The sequence below is a fragment of the Cupressus sempervirens genome, chromosome 3 (genome assembly GCF_028749045.1).
Source record: "Cupressus sempervirens isolate cs-2001-9-10 chromosome 3, ASM2874904v1, whole genome shotgun sequence".
In the NCBI taxonomy this organism is placed as follows: domain Eukaryota; kingdom Viridiplantae; phylum Streptophyta; class Pinopsida; order Cupressales; family Cupressaceae; genus Cupressus; species Cupressus sempervirens.
In genome coordinates, this window is record NC_143120.1 from 464,133,798 (window position 1) to 464,149,213 (window position 15,416).

Sequence of the window (15,416 nt, forward strand, 5' to 3'; positions counted from 1 at the left end):
GTTCAGTTTGTGTGACCCAATTCGGTGTCTTGGATCTCTAAATAATCATTCTCAAAATGTGACTTAGTCAAAACATCCTAAAACTTGAACATCGCGGGCTTAGGGACCATCTTTGCAGCAAGGGAGGATGATGAAGAAGCCATTAAATTTACATAAAAATAATGTCCATTAGTCTAGGGTCAAAAAAATGATTAATTTAAGCCCTAACAATGACTTGGAAAAAGAACAGAAACCCTAATTGCTTGAAAATACCTAAAAAACCTAATTATAACCCTTTTAAGCAAAAAAGGGCACACTTGGTGCACCTGATAGGTGTGCCTATTGCACCTTTTTCCTTGTTAGGCTCTTTAATATATGGGGTGTGTAGCAGTGCACCTCATGATGTGTGTTGATGCGCACCCTATGATATACTTAACATTGAAAGGGTGTGCATTTAGCGCACCTCATAGGGTGAGGTGCGCTAAATGTGCACCTTTTTTGTGAGTAATGGAGTGTAGAGGGTGCACAATAACACACCTAGATAGGTGTGCTACTACACACCAAGAATATTCTTATATATCTTTTGTTTTGTAGTTTTCCAAAGTTTTTTGGATTGAGAAAAAGTTGCGCACCTATACTTAGAGTTTGTTTATTTTGTACAAGTGAAGGTGGAAAAGTGGAAGAGGTGTGCCTCAAGAGGTGTGATGATATGGTCAATCATGTTGGAGGATAAATAATGAAAATAAGTGGGGAAAGGGATGGGGTCCTGGTTTTATAGACACAGGGAACCAACACTTGGAGTTGCATAGCTACACTGTTGTGCATCACCAAGGGTGATGCTTTGATCTAAGTGCTTTGGCGCACTAGTGCACTTGGGGAGGTGCACTAGTGCACCTTTTTTCTTTGCATGCATGAGCTGGATGTGTGGTGAAATTTTTATGGGTACAAGATTAAACTACTGATTCACCCCCTCCCTTCTAGAATTTGATCTTTCCTATTGTAATTCCAACAATTGGTATCAGAGCTTTGTTCTCTAAAAGAGAAGCTTTGCATTTTTTAGGAAAGATCTTTAAATGGAAGTCTACAAGTTGGGAAAGACCATTGAGAACAAGGAAATTGAAATACATCTCATACTACATCAATTGAATGAAGCAAGAGAGGAACTAAAGAAATCCTTGAAGAGAAGGAAAGAAATTGCTATTGCAAAGAATGACACACAATAAAAAAGAGATAGACACTACTAAGCTATTTGCATATGGAGATTCCAATGAATTTCATGTAGTAGTTGTAGATCTAATAGAAAAGAATAGAGTCCAAGCTACGAAAATCAAAAATCTCAAATTAGAGCAAGAATCACAAGCCATATTGTTATGTGAGGTAACTAAATAGAAGAGAAAAGCTATGAAAGACAAAGCCATGATTGAAGAAGACAAAATAATTCTGACAAATAGACTAGAAGAGAAGTCAATAGAGCTAACCAAGATTTCCAACATGCAATTGGACACCCTAAGTCAAATGATGAATGTCAACTATGAGTTAAATGTCAAGGACATTGAGATAACTACATTGAAGTTGCGAAATGAACAATTGCAAAGTGGCCTAAAGAGAGAAAAGGAATTTTCTAAAAGTTTCAACAAGCCAAATGAAGCCATCAAATACTTTGAGCAATTATTGAGATCCCCTAAATCCAAGAATGATACATCTAGACTGGGATATACAAGCACTTAAAAAGGAGAATCATCCAAAAGTGCAAAAGAAAGGAACACCTAAGGTAAGGACTCCAAACCTACTTGTCATAATTGTGGTAAGAAATGACATATTGCTAATGTGCATAGGAGCAAAATTACAAATCAAAATGTCAAGCCTAAGAACATGATTCATTTTCATAAGTGCAACAAGCATGGTCATCAGGTACATGAAAGTAGAACCAGGACCATACATACACAAAGATTTGAAGGATATTTCTACAACTGTCAGAAGTATGGACATAGAGATTTTGAATGTAGATCCAAACCCATATGGTCATCAAACAAGCAAACAAAGGTAAGGAGCAAGGGTAACTCTTATAATTGGAATTATAATACAATATATAGTTGTCATTATTGTCAATAATATGGACATGTTCCTGAGAGTTGTATTAGGACACACTTCAATGGTAATTACAAAAGGTGGTTAAGTCAAACTATATGTTTCAGTTGTTTGAAGACTGGTCACATTAGTAAATATTGTCCAACTAGGTCAAAGGCACCAAGTTGTAAATTTGGTAAAGGAAAAGGCAAGGTAGATGTTGAACACATCAAAGATGAGATGAACAAGACATGGAAAATAAAGGATGAGCAGAGCACATCAAATGTAGAAGGGATCACTTCACCCAATGGGTCAGGTGATCACACCTTATCAAACTAGGAAATCAAGAGGACTGTGAGACTGATATTTAAAGGCTATATCATACATTAGCTACAAAAAGGAGATAGTACTAAAAGGACTACATTAGCATGAATAAAGATGCAAAATGTTGATAGGAATTCAAGATAAATCTTTAAGTTTTTCATGTTGTTGTTGAGCATGAAAAGTTTTCTATATGTTCTTAGTGGAATGATAGAAGATATTGAGCCAGCAATCTAGTTAGTTGATGCATGTTCATGTAAATAAGTGTTTACTATGTACACTTTACTTAAGTTTACTTAGTTTAATGCATTATTTTATTATATTACATTATTTTATTATTTATTTAGGTGAGACACTTAAGAGTTTGTGTACTCTCATGAGTTTTCATGTTGACAACACTGGAGTAAGCAACTCTAATTCAGCACATGGTGTTTACAACACTGGTGTTTGCATCATTAACTAAGTTTTCATGTAGACAACACAGTTATTTGAACTCCTAATTTAGCACATGGTGTCTACAACATTATTTTGTGTGCTACACCTTTGTAGGCTTATCCTCTCATCATCGTACTTACTCTCGTTCTTAATGAAGGATAACCCATATCTAGTGGACATGTGCCTGGTTGTATGACTTATCATGTTGCTGACTTCTATGCATTCTAGAAGCTTTCTAGAGGCCTTTATATATAGGTACTCCTAGTTTACTTACAATCAATATTGAATGAATACATCATCATTCTCATCATACTCTCTTTGGTCTAATGGTGTGCTTGTGCTTGAGCTTGAGTTCCTTGGTCTTGGGTAAATTCTGACCTAAGGCAAATTCTTACATGGTATCAGAGCTTGAGAAGATTCTCTTCAAATAGCCATTCAAGACCATTGTTTCTTTAGCACCTCGACCTGAATCTAGAGAATCTATAGAAATTGGGAGCATCCAGAGCTAAATTGGACCTTGCCATTACATCCAAAATGTTGATTTGGTAAAAATCAGCTATAAATTTGCCTATACTAGGCTAAAGTTGATCATGAGGCAAAAAAAATTGCAAACTAGCACCCGAAGGCACCGATTTGCAACTTGGGTATGGTCTTTTATTTGATCTATTAATCTATTGTTCATATCTGAATTTTAATTATTCTCTACTTTTTCAAATTTGTGGTTTTTTTGAAAAAAAATCAGCCCTATAGGCCCCTGTAGAGAATTTTTTTTTCAAAACTAGGCAGTCACACCCTGGCCTTGCAGAGAATATTCGAAGGAAATATTCTATTTATTAATTGGCAGGCATAAATTTGGTTTATCCATCAAATATGGACCAAACCGCATATTTACCAATGAACAAGCAAATTCTGGCAATGGCCATCTAAATCTAAGCAGCGCCCTCAACACATAACCGGCAAGCTCTCCAACTTTCGGCTACCAATATTTGCTTTCAAACTATGGAATTTTCATTTTATACACCATAAGCAGTGTTCCCACGTCAAATGAGGGATTAATCCCACAAGTTTTTGGCACCTAAACTCTGCCCCGGAGCCTACAAACTCTCTACCAACTGCTATAAAGTTGTCACTAGTTTTTGAAATTTGTGACCTCCTGCACTGCCACATGGAAAACATGGAGAGTGCCTCATGAAAAATTAAACACGTTAACCCCTGACAAAGGACCTAGCTCAGCTCCACATGGAGGTCACTTCCCAGTTAGCATCAGCCTGTCTAACCCACCCAACATGTGGAGGCCACGCGACCCCACCATGGTGGATAGCATAGTCTAACAACATAATCCAATTAGCCCGCAACACATGTACAATGCTCATCACCTACATTAGCAAACCCAGTCAGTGCCCTGTATAATCCAGTCAGCCTACCTATACAATATAGTCAACTACCACATCATTAGACACCTCATATTTTTTGTATGATTTCATACATGCTAACATCATCTTAACATCACTCTGACATCATCATAGGGCATGGGTACACTGATGTCATCAATCTACTAGCCTAAATTTGACAGTTGTCTGACCATCATTCAGGGGAATATTAGAACTGTTACGACAGTTGTATGACTATCAAATTTAACCCTATTTTTTGTTGAGTCAACCCCTCTGCAGATTGATTTTTGATTTGACAGTCTGACTTCAGAAGGCCATATCTCAGTCATCCAAACTCCAAATTAGGTGCAATTTTTTTTTTTTTGGGTAGAATTTCCTAGACTTTTTAGTAGTGTAGCTCTTTTCTAGTTTTGGTGCATAGATTTGTCAAAAATTGTGTCTTTTGACAATTGTACCTATCTAATCTTGCATTTTGCAACATTAAATGCTTCGTACGGGCTCATCTAGACACGAAAATAGGTTCCATTTTTTTTGAAAGTACATTATCTTTTATCTACTTTCTAGATTTGTAATCAGATTATAGGGTTGAGTGGACAAAAGTGTCACTTTCAGAATTAGGTCCTTTTTCTAATTGTAATACTTTGAATATATCTTCAAATTTTTTGTATATTTGAGATACATTGCAATGTTCCAGTTTTGAACTCCATAAGGAGGTTGTAAAAAGGCAAAATCAGAATTCCACTAAGGCCAAAATTGGCAAGTGGCCATTGTAATCGCACTACATATAAATTGCCAAAAGCATCTTTTTTGGGGGAGTTTCTTGATTGAGTGAAAATGGAAAGTGTTTTTGGTGTTGTGTTCCTCTTTTTCTACTATTTTTTCTTTCATTTTTTCATCATGGGAAATTTTAAGTTTCCAAAATTAACTCCACATAACTATGCTACATGGTCCATTAAAATGTGATGTCATTTAATGCATAAAGGAGTTTCTCAATATATAGATGGTACCCTTCCTAAACCAACAGGTGATCAAGTATTTGCTAGTGAAATCACTAATTGGAAAATAATGGATAGGAAAGCCCTAGGTGATATTTGTTTGGGAGTTGAAGACAAGATCATATATCAGATTCAGAAGTCTCGTACATCTAAGGAAGCTTGGGATACCCTTCAAAACCTATATGGTAAAGTATCTGAGGAAGATGTTTTCAAAATTGAAGATGAGCTTGCCTCCTTAGATCCAAAGGCATTTGATTCCATACAGGATTTTTTCATAAAGGTGAATGAATTAAGAACGAAACTTGATGATTGTGGGAGTCCTATTAAAGATAACAGGTTAATCTATCTCATTCATAATAAGCTGCCATCTAAGTACTCCACATTTGTTTCTACTTATAACACCTCAAAGACTAGATTAGGGTCTACCTATCAGAAAGTCTCTTTTGATAACTATGTTGAACTTTTGGATAAAGAAGAAAAGAAGTTGAAATCAATGGGGATTTTCAATTCACCAAATTCTAAGGCATTGGTAACAAATAATGAGAATTCTCAAAATTTAGTTGGTCAATCTTCAAATAAAGGAAAGGGCAAGAATAAGAAATGGAAAAATAACAAATCAGAGGATGTAGAAAAGAAAACACCACAATAAAATCAACAAGGCAAGTCTTCCTCAAATTGAAATAAGAAGGGGGACAATAATAAGGACAAGAAAAAGTGTGCTTATTGTAAGAAATTGGGTCATGAAGAGCATAAGTGTTATCATAAAAAGATTGATGAGTTAATGAACATCATGAAGAAATATAATGTTCCACTGCCTAATACTTACAAGGAGAAAGGATCTTCTTTAGATTCAAAGGGAAAAGGGAAAGCACTCATGGCAAATTCAACTTCTTCAATGGAATGGATTCTTGACTCAAGTGCCTCATATCATATGGATCTTTAAAGGAGGATTTTTCTTCATTGAAGCAGTCTAAGGTACCGCACATCTTTGTGGGAGATGATACAAAAATGGAAGTTGAAGGAAAAGGAAATGTGGAGATGGACAATGGAGAGTTCAAAGATGTTCTCTATGTTCCAAACCTATGTTCTAATCTCCTCTCAATTTACCAAATCACTCACCTTGGAGATAGTCATAAAGTTGAGTTCCTTCCTGACTCAGTAAAGGTACACTGTCTAAAAGATGATTCAGTGGTTGCAGTGGGGAAAGTTAATCATGACAAAAGGTTTTATTCTTTCTCCCACTTTGTGCCCAAGTCTCCATCACAAGCCTTGTTGACTCAATCCAATTCACACATCCAATTATGTCATGAGTGGTTTGGACATCTAGCCTTTTTCTATCTTCAACAAATTTGCTCAAACAAAATGGTCAAATGTCTACCTACAATTAAATTTTCCCATGATGAATGTTCAACATGTTCAGTGGATATGCATCTAGAGGAGAAGTTACATAAAGGGAAGTCTTTAAGAGCACTAGTTGTTCTTCAATTGGTTCACATGGTCCTAGTAGGTCCTTTTGCAGTGACATTAATTAGCCAGGGTCGCTACATTCTTACTTAAATTGATGACTTTTATGGTATACTTGGGTCTACTTTCTTCATCACAAGAATGAAGTGTTGGATAAGTTTCTAGCCTTCAAGACTCATGTTCAACAAAAATCAAGGAAAGCCATCAAAGTTCTAAGGAGGGACAATGAAAATAGATATGTGATCAAAAGACTTAAAAAGTTTTGCAAACTTGAGAGAATTGATCTTCAGCATCCACCAGCATTCAGTCCGCACAATATAGATGTTGTAGCATTAAGGATTTGAACTCTTAAGTCCATGACAAGTTGCATAATACAAGCCAAGTCTCTAGATCCATCACTTGAATTTGAAGCAATCAGCAGTGCCAATCACATACTTAAAAAGTCTCTTCATCTTGCCTTAGATAGAAAGACTCCTTTTGAGGCATGGTGTGGTAGAAAACCAATTGTGACACACTTCAAAGTCTTCAATTGTCCAGCATGGGCAAACATATCTTCCAAGGGATGCAAGGCACCACCACCTCGGCCTTTTACTTTCATTGGATATGAAGATGATGTGAATGCATATAGACTTATGGATCTTGAGACACATGAGATCTTTGTGAAGGATCTACACTTTGAGGAAAGTTCACCTATCTTATCCTCTAATCCTCTCTGCACATCATCTATACATTGAGGAAACTAATAGTGACACCAGAAATAGTGCTTCAATAGATTTAGATACATGGGGTTCTATCAATAGTTGCAGTGAGAGGTCACAACATTAGCACATTCTACATGCATATATTGCCATAGTGATAGGTCTAAAATAGCAGGGCACACCTAGTCTTCTAGCTCTAGCAACAGAGGATGAATACATAGTAGATATTTTAGGTTTATTTGTGGAGTCATACATAGAAAATTTGGAAGACATCATTGATGATATACATTTTCTCTTTGATGGAGAAGATCCTTCTTCAATTGTTGCAAGGCTCACACTGACCCTCATGTCCATTCTCTACATGATCGATCTTCACAAGTTGATGTGATCGTGGATACTTATGTATAGCAATTTTAAGAGGTCTCTTTATCAGTTGAGGAAATAGTACATTCTTTGGGATAGGTTCTACATTCATCCTTGATAGGGATAGTTGAGCAGGTTTTAGAGACATCATCAATCATTGGGATTCTTTCCGCACATAGAAAAAGAATCTCATTTGTACCTATGGTATTGTTTCTTCCAAAGGGGAGAAACATTGTTCAGTAGTTCTAGATCAGCTTCTACATCGGAGCAGCTATCACTGATTAGCACTCTTCATTTTGGAGGAGACTACCTTGTCTCTCTTCTTCTTCTCTCTTGTGGGGGGGACCTTTTTCTCCTTTTGGATAGTGTTCTCCTCACATTTCTCTATTATATATACTTTATGTATGTCGTAATAGGGGGTCTTGATTACTCCATCCATCCATGCATCTAGTTTTTTCATCTCTTTTTTAGGGGGGGGTTTTCCCATGAGGTTTTCCCTCTTTCTCTGCTTTATGAGAGACTGCATTTCATTATGTACATGGGTACCTAACATGGCCTAGTAGTTGGGACCCATCATGCATTTCATTATAGCTTCTGTAAACTTAAGTGCATTCCCCTAAGTTGCACTTAAGGGGGGGTGTTGGTGTAAATAAGTATTTACTATTTACACTTTACTTAAGTTTACTTAGATTAATGCATTATTTTATTATATTGTATTATTTTATTATTTATTTAGGTGAGACACTTAAGATTTTGCGTACTCTAATGAGTTGTCATGTTGACAACACTGGAGTAAGGAACTCTAATTTAGCAAATGGTGTCTACAACACTGGAGTTTTCATCACTAACTAAGTTATCATGTAGACAACATAGTTATTCGCACTCCTAATTTAGCACATGGTGTCTACCAAATTATTTTGCATGCTACACCTTTATAGTCTTATCCTCTTATCATCGCACTTACTCTCATGCTTAATGAAGGATAACCCATATCTAGTAGACATATGCTTAGTTGTATGACTTATCATGTTGCTAACTTCTATGCATTCTAGAAGCTTTCCAGAGGCCTTTATATACAGGCACTCCTAGTGCACTTACAATCAATATTGAATGAATATATCATCATTCTAATCATACTCTCTTTGGTCTACTATTGTGCTTATGCTTGAGTTCCTTGGTCTTGTGTGAATTCTACCCTAAGGAAAATTCTTACAATGTCAAACTTGTAGTGGTTGCTGAATGATGGAAATATCAATGGATGTAGAGTGAGCCTAAAATTGGTTGATGTCGAGCTTACAACTGTGTAAGCACTCAGCATTAAATGCAAGGTTTTTAAAGGGTAATTGATTTTCTTAGCTAATTTTTATCATTTCAAATTTGAGAAAGAGTGAATAGAGCAAAAGGCAATCTGGAAATCCATTCAAAGCATTTGCAAAATATTCTAGCAGCGATCTCACATCAGTTCATCAGATTTTCTAAGGTATTTATGAAAGAGTCGAGCTATACAGTTTAATTTTCATAAACCCTAGTTTTACAAAATGGCATCGAGTTCAAAAAATGTTGAAGGGAAGGAAGTTTTAAATGTTTAGTTAGTGAGTAATGAATTTAAGCAACCCATGTTTAAAGCCATTCTTGACATCGCATATAAATAAGACCCTTCTGGCACATTGTCAATGATCTTGCCAAATGTAATAATAGTACAAGATGTGAGGAAATGTTATAACTACAAGATAGGAAGCATTGGTGAGATGGAAATCAAAGGTGCATACAACAGGTTATATGAAAATGATGTTTTGAAAGAGGAGTACAAAATTGTTGAGAAAACAAGTTTAACACGAGCCCTAGATTTTCCAAATGTATTTAGGACAGAGTGGATATGGATAGTGTTGAGCCAAATTCATGATGGTTCCTCGTAGCTAGAGAGTGGACCTATCAAAGTAACCAAAAGAATAATTCATAGGGTTACTATCTATCCAACCCTACATCATCCTAAGACACTAAGAAGTGATTCCAAGGAAGTGATTGAGAAGAATACTAGAGCTATCTGGAATAAAAGAGGTATGACTATAGATACAATCATAGATCCTCTTATGAATTCATTGTAAGGGTAATTTCACAAAAGTTCTATTAATCCAATAGATTAAATAGTGCACCCTATATAGTTGTGGATGTTGGTTACAAGATTGTCAAGAAAGATCATACATATGATCTAGCAGAACTACAATTACAACTGATGGAGAACTTTGGAGAAATCAAGAAAACCAAGAGTGCACAATGAAAATTTGGTTCTATATTGATTTGTATATTATTTTATGTACAAAAAAATTTCCCCTCATTTGGTATTATTGGATGGAAGATCAAAAGATTAGTTGCAGTATAGATTGGTGAATACATTGAGCAGCTAAGAGAGAATTTTGAATCATTAATGACTAGTTACTTTGAAGATTTCAAGAAGTCAATGAAGTAGAAACTTAGGATACCAGTATCTTTGGTTGAAAAACATTATAATGATGTATGTTTTCTTGTGGATGATAATTATACATTTGTGCAAGCTACCACACTAAGGGTAAGATGGTTGAGACCCTTTAGCTATGAGATAAATGTGAATGAAGCCTCTGCAGCCATAAACTCTACTAGTAGAAGAGATAGACAAAAATGCAAAAGTTTTTGGAAACTATGAGATGGTAAAATTAGAGATTTCCATAGAATTAAATACTACCTCTACAATCAAGAAGAAGGACAAGCTAGTAAAGAAATTGAAAGCCAAATTTGAAGAGGGTGTCAAGGATGAAGAGGAAGAAGGAACTCAAGCACAAGAACCTCTAGCATTAACACAAGACATGGGAGAAGAAAAAGAAGAGGAGGAGACTAAAGGTGTCAAGGAAGAAGAAGCCAAGGAAGCACCTACTCCTACCAAACAAAAGAAGAGGAAGGCCAAGGCACAACCTATGGAAAGGACCAAGAAACTTGCCAAACCAAGTCAGCCAAAGCCATTGCACCTACAACAAGAGCCAACACACATGCTACACCACAAAAGGCCAAGGAAAATAAAAAGAAAACAAAATAAGGAGGTCAAGAGCAAAAGATACCTAGAAGAAAATATGTGGCACAACCAAATTCTAAAGAGGAGAAAACAGAGTCAGATGACAATAGCCAATTTTAGGTGGTGAGTCACAACCCTCTCTTAGATCTTGAAAATCTATGTGAAAATGTTAAAAACAATGTAGATTTATCAAGATTCAGATATGTTGATTTTGAAAAATTGGGTAAAGAGGAGAAAAACCAAGTGGAAGAGGCCCTATGTGCCATGATGTCAAAATTTAAGACAACACCTTTATAATTTGCCAACTCAATACCTAAAAATCTATATGACATAGTTGAGCAAAAATGGCATTATTGTCTAAATCTAGAAAGAAAAATCAAGGAGACCACACTAGCCGAAGTAATGCCTAAGTTAACTAAGGGACAAATTTATAAGGTTATAAAAAAATATGCAATTAGGTTCACACTTAAATATAGAGCCTTTAGCATTCTACGAAATAATATTGAAGATGTTGTAAAGAAATCAACATAGGTATGGAAACTCAATTATGGATTAACCACAATTAAGAAAGGAGAAGTTGAAGCCTCTGACGTTAAGGATGATGACAAAAATATGATGGCAAAGAAGATAATGACAGAGAAGATGATGAAAATGATAACATAGTTGGAGGAGAAATAGAAATGATAGAAGATGACAAGGCAATAGCTAAACTTGAGCAGTAAGAAGAATAGAGTGTGTGTGACACACAATTTTTGAGTGTCAGTCCTCCACATGACACAACCAAGACAAATAAAACTATAACTATAAAGGATTTCTCTAATCTATCAACTCGGAACATCAATCCTCTTACTGAAGAAGATTTGAAGAAAATATTGGATCAATCTACATTGCAGGCCAAACTTTGTGGCAATCTAGTTTTGGTAAGTGTAGATGAATTATAAAAGTTAGTAACTGATGTTACAAGGGAAAATGTGAATCCACAAGAAACACCTTTTATCATCCCTTTAGCTACTAATGTACAACCTTTGGTTCAAATTCCTGAAGCTACATCTACTAAGGTTGATACAATTGTTAAGGTTAATACAATTGAGAAGAAAATAGCAGAAGAGAAAGACATCACTACAAAACAGAAAGAAATAGGCCAGATAGACTTATCTACACCTATAGCACAAGGACAAGGTGATAGTCAATTCATAGTAGTAGACTAGGGTAAGCTTGAAGAGAGTGAGCAAACACCTAAGGGGAAGGAACAAGTGGCCATTCAAGCACTGGTAGCTTTACCAACATCTGGCACTTCTTCTACACAAACTCTTCAGAAGCCGAGCACAAAACTATTCCATTGTAGATCTCAGTGCCAAGCCTAAGCTCATCAAAGATTGAAAAGGTAATTCAATATAGAGATATAATCCTTGATGAAGAAATTATTATACCAAAATATGATTATGATACTATGACATTAGAACAAATAGGCAGACAACAACAGGCCTTAGAAAGGAAAAAGCATCAAAAAATGCTTAGGAGTGAAACGGGCAGAAGCAAGCACTTCAAGACATTCAAGACATCTTTCTAGAAGCATTTAGTCTACCAACTCCTAAAGAGAGCAAGCCACTAATGCAACAACTAATAGATATAGTGGAAAAGGTCAGTAATGAAGACCTTGATATCAATGCCAAATTATTAGAATGGTTAGAAAAGAAGTTCCAAAATAAGGTGAATAAAAAAATATCAAGTGAGATAGCACTAACACAAGTTGCATTAGAAAATAAGGTTGAGGATATGAAGAAGGTACTTGAGAACATCTTCTCATTGTACACAAAATTATGCAACTCATCACTCTTCACCCAAGAGACCAAGAGTCACATTTTGAGCTTGGAGAGCCAAATTTCTACATTAGGTGCAAGATTACCAACAAATCCAACTCAGAGTGAGAAGCATTTTAGGAAACTGCTTCAAACACAGAGTCAATTAACTATATTGATAGCAAATGAGGCTAACATAAGAGCCAAACTGACCAACATGCAAGAAACCCTAACCCCAAATATGGAAATATTGCACAAGGAGCTAGGCTATGTTGAAACTCTACTGAAGAAAGACTCCAATCTTTCTACTTTAGATGGTCTAGTCCACCTTGCTATTGAGCTTGAAATCCAACTCAAGTCATTGGATTTTGCATGTGATAACTGGGATGCAACCCTCAAGATCATGTTGGATGTCCATAAGTCCTTTTTGGACAAACACACAATAAGTGTGTAGCCCATTTGACATAAGTTTCAAAAAGGGGGAGATTTTTTTTCGGGGGGATAATAAGAATGGGGGAGCATAAGAAAAACATGGGCATATATTTTTATTTTTTGAGGGAGAAATAAAGCAAATAAAGAGCATTGAAGTCAAAGTGTATTAGTAGAGACACATTTACTCAGAAGGAGCATAGAATTTTGGATACAAAACAAACGTACCAACTCAGGGGGAATTATCAAATTTTAAGGTATCTAAGTTATTGTAAAATTTTGAAATTTTGAAGTTTTGTATATAAGTAGAGTCATGGATATGTTATGCTCAAGAGATCAAGGATATTAATGTATATTCAAGTGTTTTTAACACCCATGTCAATGGGGGATTGTTGATCTTAGATTGGTTTTTACAAGTGAATGTCAATACACTTAAGTAATTTACTTAGTTCATTCTGAACTAGTAATACATGTCGAGCACATGTAAATATTAGACCATGTCGAGTCACAGTGAGTGTCAAGTCACTCATGTGCCGATTCACTCAAGTACTGAGTAGATAGACCATGCCAAGTGATTCAGGAGATGAGTATACAATGGATGTAGAGAAATGCGGGTGTCGAGTCATAGTATAAAGATCAGTTCATATTGAGTAAGTAAGTAGGTTTTATAGTCCACAACACTATGCCATAGTTTTTGGGTTTACATATGGTGACAGTGATATGGGACTACCTCGTACTCTTTTTCGAGAGGCGCTTGGCGCTAAAAATGAGGCGTACATACCCTACCCCCTAGTGGGATTTGAACTTGTGACCTCTCTTTCAAGAGTACAAGTTCTCCACCACTAGGCCAACTCAGGTTGTACAGAGACCTCATATGCTAAGTGACATAGTTTTGACATATTTATTTGTAATGGCACAAACAACTATGTAAATAATTTTTTAGCCGACTTAAAGGTAAATTACAATATTTTGGAGATAATGATGGATCTCTATTTGGATTCCCTGTGCAATTATATGCAGCCAATCAAAAAAAGGGAAGGATTAAGTGGAAAAATGGATGAATCTCAGTCATAGATTCATACCTAACCCTAACCCACCAAAATTTTCTTAAGGAGGAAAAATTCCCTAAACTATCTACAAGTGTATAAGGAATTGAAGGAGTGAAAAGGATAGTTTTGCATGAGAAAACAAAGCATTCAAGGTGACTTAGAAGTTGTGAAGAAAGAGTGATTTGCAGAATCAGTTAGAGTAGAACACGAGATAGAGAAAAGAATACAGTATTGAGTCATCTGATTGAGAAGGATCAAGAAGACATTGCATAGAGGTGATCTGTTATCAGGCAATCAAGTGCCAACCATAGGATCTATGTCAAGACATTTTAATAGGTGATTTTAGTCAAATCTCTTAACAGAGTAGTCTTAACAGGATGTATGAAATTCTTTAATAGGGTGCTTACTTAGTTGTAAGTTGAAATCCTCTAACAAGGCACACTTCTAAAGCCTTTAACAGGGTAGACCTTTTATAGGGTAGATCATGTTTCATGATCAAAACATTGTAACCTTCACTGGATGCACTTTATTGTTGTAGTAGTGAAGATTCATGGGTGTCATCCCCACCCTAGTTTTACCTTCTTAGTTGGAGGGTTTCTAGGTAATCATATATAGTGTTATGTGTGTGAATGCTTACATGTTTTCATGATTTAGATGTATATGTTTTATATGTTATTTTAGTTTACTTAGTGAATGCATGAGATGGATGTGTGGTGAAATTTTTATAGATATTTTGGTACCCAATATTGACCTAGTATTTAAATTTTCAATTTATGGTCTTGAACTACTTCAAACTAAGGTTCAAAGCAGTTCAAAGTGGTTCAAATAAGTTCAATTTGTTCATGCAGGTTTAATGGTCTATTATGAGAGGTTCACATGTACAATTCAGTGGCTTGGATTTAATGATTCATTTTCCAATTTAGGATTGCAATTTATCAGCCCACAAATTTGAAGGCTTAGCAATACAAAATTCATATTAAGGCCAAGTTCAAAGGTTCTTCCTAATGGCATTAATGCAATCAAATGTAAAAGAAAAGATTAAAACTTTCCACAATTTTTTTGACTTAGTTCAAAGATTTAGAACTTGGTTTCGAAGATCAAATTTGATTCAATGGACATGTTGTAGTTCACCTAGTTCATGTATGACTCACAAATTCACAAACTAAAGGAAAAGGCTAGTGGGCTCTCAAATATCCACACATGTAGAATGGGGGGATGATATGGTCGTCGACACTCCAATATTGAATATAAATAAGAGAAATATATTTGCAAGTAAGGATCATCCCCATGTAATAATCAAGTTGAGGTATTCTTAGTATGAATGCTAGAATTTACACAGCCCTCATCAAATGATGTTTTTCATCATATGTGTCACGGGGCTGG